Source organism: Hypomesus nipponensis, chromosome 19 (assembly GCF_054491055.1).
Source record: "Hypomesus nipponensis isolate SF chromosome 19, ASM5449105v1, whole genome shotgun sequence".
Lineage (NCBI taxonomy): Eukaryota > Metazoa > Chordata > Actinopteri > Osmeriformes > Osmeridae > Hypomesus > Hypomesus nipponensis.
In genome coordinates this window covers 20,105,001-20,107,500 of record NC_140379.1, presented here as the reverse complement: position 1 = coordinate 20,107,500, position 2,500 = coordinate 20,105,001, and the positions used below count along the sequence as shown (strand labels likewise).

Here is a 2,500-nt window from a genome sequence, read left to right as displayed (position 1 = left end):
CTTCATGAAAGGGGCTGGAAGCTGTTTTCATTTTGACACGAGAGAGAGAGAGAGAGAGAGACCACCTTGCATTGTCAATTGCCAAATCTGTATATGGATAAGTAGCCTATGGTTGGTCTGATCTAGGAAGCTAAGCAGGGTCGGGCCTGGTTAGTACTTGGATGGGAGACCGCCTGGGAATACCAGGTGCTGTATGCTCTTTTGCTCATTCACTTAGAAACTGAAATCTTGCAATATGCACAAGTAGTCCTTCATGAAAGGGGCTGGAAGCTGTTTTCATTTTGACACGAGAGAGAGAGAGAGAGAGAGAGAGAGAGAGACCACCTTGCATTGTCAATTGCTAAATCTGTATATGGATAAGTAGCCTATGGTTGTCAACTTATTTCGTATGGCCATACCAGCCTGGCAATGCCCGATCTCGTCTGATCTCGGAAGCTAAGCAGGGTCGGGCCTGGTTAGTACTTGGATGGGAGACCGCCTGGGAATACCAGGTGCTGTATGCTCTTTTGCTCATTCACTTAGAAACTGAAATCTTGCAATATGCACAAGTAGTCCTTCATGAAAGGGGCTGGAAGCTGTTTTCATTTTGACACGAGAGAGAGAGAGACCACCTTGCATTGTCAATTGCTAAATCTGTATATGGATAAGTAGCCTATGGTTGTCAACTTATTTCGTACGGCCATACCAGCCTGGCAACGCCCGATCTCGTCTGATCTCGGAAGCTAAGCAGGGTCGGGCCTGGTTAGTACTTGGATGGGAGACCGCCTGGGAATACCAGGTGCTGTATGCTCTTTTGCTCATTCACTTAGAAACTGAAATCTTGCAATATGCACAAGTAGTCCTTCATGAAAGGGGCTGGAAGCTGTTTTCATTTTGACACGAGAGAGAGAGAGAGAGAGAGAGAGAGACCACCTTGCATTGTCAATTGCTAAATCTGTATATGGATAAGTAGCCTATGGTTGTCAACTTATTTCGTATGGCCATACCAGCCTGGCAACACCCGATCTTGTCTGATCTCGGAAGCTAAGCAGGGTCGGGCCTGGTTAGTACTTGGATGGGAGACCGCCTGGGAATACCAGGTGCTGTATGCTCTTTTGCTCATTCACTTAGAAACTGAAATCTTGCAATATGCACAAGTAGTCCTTCATGAAAGGGGCTGGAAGCTGTTTTCATTTTGACACGAGAGAGAGAGAGAGAGAGAGAGAGAGAGAGACTACCTTGCATTGTCAATTGCTAAATCTGTATATGGATAAGTAGCCTATGGTTGTCAACTTATTTCGTACGGCCATACCAGCCTGGCAACGCCTGATCTCGGAAGCTAAGCAGGGTCGGGCCTGGTTAGTACTTGGATGGGAGACCGCCTGGGAATACCAGGTGCTGTATGCTCTTTTGCTCATTAACTTAGAAACTGAAATCTTGCAATATGCACAAGTAGTCCTTCATGAAAGGGGCTGGAAGCTGTTTTCATTTTGACACGAGAGAGAGAGAGAGACCACCTTGCATTGTCAATTGCTAAATCTGTATATGGATAAGTAGCCTATGGTTGTCAACTTATTTCGTACGGCCATACCAGCCTGGCAACGCCCGATCTCGTTTGATCTCGGAAGCTAAGCAGGGTCGGGCCTGGTTAGTACTTGGATGGGAGACCGCTTGGGAATACCAGGTGCTGTATGCTCTTTTGCTCATTCACTTAGAAACTGAAATCTTGCAATATGCACAAGTAGTCCTTCATGAAAGGGGCTGGAAGCTGTTTTCATTTTGACACGAGAGAGAGAGAGAGACCACCTTGCATTGTCAAATGCTAAATCTGTATATGGATAAGTAGCCTATGGTTGTCAACTTATTTCGTACGGCCATACCAGCCTGGCAACGCCCGATCTCGTCTGATCTCGGAAGCTAAGCAGGGTCGGGCCTGGTTAGTACTTGGATGGGAGACCGCCTGGGAATACCAGGTGCTGTATGCTCTTTTGCTCATTCACTTAGAAACTGACATCTTGCAATATGCACAAGTAGTCCTTCATGAAAGGGGCTGGAAGCTGTTTTCATTTTGACACGAGAGAGAGAGAGAGAGACCACCTTGCATTGTCAATTGCTAAATCTGTATATGGATAAGTAGCCTATGGTTGTCAACTTATTTCGTACGGCCATACCAGCCTGGCAACGCCCGATCTCGTCTGATCTCGGAAGCTAAGCAGGGTCGGGCCTGGTTAGTACTTGGATGGGAGACCGCCTGGGAATACCAGGTGCTGTATGCTCTTTTGCTCATTCACTTAGAAACTGAAATCTTGCAATATGCACAAGTAGTCCTTCATGAAAGGGGCTGGAAGCTGTTTTCATTTTGACACGAGAGAGAGAGAGAGAGAGAGAGAGAGAGAGAGAGAGAGAGACTACCTTGCATTGTCAATTGCTAAATCTGTATATGGATAAGTAGCCTATGGTTGTCAACTTATTTCGTACGGCCATACCAGCCTGGCAACGCCCGATCTCGTCTGATCTCGGA

General features: G+C 46.6%; 7 non-coding genes and 1 pseudogene across 7 annotated transcripts in view; all 8 read left to right on the top strand.

Moving 5' to 3' along the window:
- Positions 1 to 384: 384 nt before the first annotated feature.
- On the top strand, positions 385 to 503 carry LOC146248987 (5S ribosomal RNA). Its single transcript, XR_014733836.1, has one exon. It is a non-coding gene; the product is annotated as a 5S ribosomal RNA (ribosomal RNA).
- A 168-nt stretch (positions 504 to 671) lies between these two features.
- LOC146248986 (5S ribosomal RNA) lies at positions 672 to 790 on the top strand. The gene has a single exon (XR_014732562.1). It is a non-coding gene; the product is annotated as a 5S ribosomal RNA (ribosomal RNA).
- Positions 791 to 972: 182 nt separating this feature from the next.
- LOC146248985 (5S ribosomal RNA) lies at positions 973 to 1,091 on the top strand. Its single transcript, XR_014733790.1, has one exon. It is a non-coding gene; the product is annotated as a 5S ribosomal RNA (ribosomal RNA).
- Positions 1,092 to 1,277: 186 nt separating this feature from the next.
- LOC146248984 (5S ribosomal RNA) lies at positions 1,278 to 1,386 on the top strand (annotated as a pseudogene).
- Positions 1,387 to 1,556: 170 nt separating this feature from the next.
- LOC146248983 (5S ribosomal RNA) lies at positions 1,557 to 1,675 on the top strand. The gene has a single exon (XR_014733331.1). It is a non-coding gene; the product is annotated as a 5S ribosomal RNA (ribosomal RNA).
- A 170-nt stretch (positions 1,676 to 1,845) lies between these two features.
- Positions 1,846 to 1,964, top strand: LOC146248982 (5S ribosomal RNA). Its single transcript, XR_014732561.1, has one exon. It is a non-coding gene; the product is annotated as a 5S ribosomal RNA (ribosomal RNA).
- Positions 1,965 to 2,136: 172 nt separating this feature from the next.
- On the top strand, positions 2,137 to 2,255 carry LOC146248981 (5S ribosomal RNA). The gene has a single exon (XR_014732560.1). It is a non-coding gene; the product is annotated as a 5S ribosomal RNA (ribosomal RNA).
- Positions 2,256 to 2,451: 196 nt separating this feature from the next.
- The window catches only part of LOC146248980 (5S ribosomal RNA), a 119-nt gene continuing 70 nt past the window's right edge, over positions 2,452 to 2,500 (top strand). Inside the window, exon 1 of the ribosomal RNA XR_014732558.1 lies at positions 2,452 to 2,500. This exon is cut by the window's right edge and continues 70 nt beyond it. This is a non-coding gene — a ribosomal RNA (5S ribosomal RNA).